This window comes from Aplysia californica, unplaced genomic scaffold, assembly GCF_000002075.1.
Source record: "Aplysia californica isolate F4 #8 unplaced genomic scaffold, AplCal3.0 scaffold00641, whole genome shotgun sequence".
NCBI classification, from domain to species: Eukaryota; Metazoa; Mollusca; class Gastropoda; order Aplysiida; family Aplysiidae; genus Aplysia; species Aplysia californica.
The window spans coordinates 398,163-399,349 of NW_004797911.1; positions in this window are offsets into that span (position 1 = coordinate 398,163).

Here is a 1,187-nt window from a genome sequence, read left to right on the forward strand (position 1 = left end):
TGTGTGTGTGTGTGTGTGGTGGGATGTGTGGTGGGATGTGTATGTGTGTGCTTGTGGTGAAACACCAAACCAATGACCCTGCATCTGGACTATGAAGAATCTTATCTTAAATTACGAGAATGGTTTGACCTGATAGCCAGCTCGTTTGAGTTTCTAATCTCCTAATCAGCAGGCAAGCCAACTGCACAGATGAAATTTTCTCGATGCACTAAACATTGTTTGTATATGTCTGGAAAGATGGAAAGATGAGAGTGAACGGTGTCATCATCATTAATTTGTAGCTCAAAATGACCCAGAAATCAATGTTGGGGTTGCACAATTACAACAGAAGCATAAAACAAGTAGAAGCAAGAATAGGTCTATCTCCAGATTGATTTTTGCCGTTATTTAGGCCTACTTTAATCATCATAAAACGAAAACAAACTAGATCTGCTCAGTTAGGCCAAGCTTTCCGTTTCTTAATATAACGTGATTAAGAGAATAGTTTGTCTCCTGATACATGTATTTGAAAGTACCGGTACATACAATTTGTTGTTGCTGTTGTTTCCGTGTGAAAAGGAAAGGGGTTAGGGGCAGGGTGGGGAAGGGGGTGTCAGTAGAAATCTGGGCTAGGTGCGGGTGGATTGTGGGCAGTATATTAATATATACCATTACAAAGGAAAGTGGAAGTGTGGCTCGGGGAACACCCTATTCATACTGTTCCTCCTTGTCAATATTTTGTCCACAAAGAAAACCTATACAAATGCGAGATTCCAGGAAGGTGTTTTAGCGCCGTCGTCGAAACAACCTAGATCATTCAGGAGGCGAGCTTAGACCCTGCTTGTCAGTGCCAACCCGGGCTGAGAGGGATACATCGTCCCAGCAGAAAAGCGAAGATAATAATTCTCTCCACACTGGAATCGACTCCGGTCCTCTATATTATGCGGCAGCGAAGCGTCTATCGTTACACAGACGCCGGTGTAAAGTTTATGAAAGGAAAAGTACAAGCAAGAAAGGTACGGTAATTTGAGAAATGGGTTTTCTGACCTTCGTCTTTTGCAGATTTAAATCCTGACTGTAACAGCAAAAAAAGAAAGAAAAGAAAACGAGTCAGCCTAATATCAAATACAGTCGAGGAGTCGAGGCAGATGGGTAGGCCTACGGAGTGAAAGGAAACTGTTCGTACCACCTAAAATTGTGTCCATTGG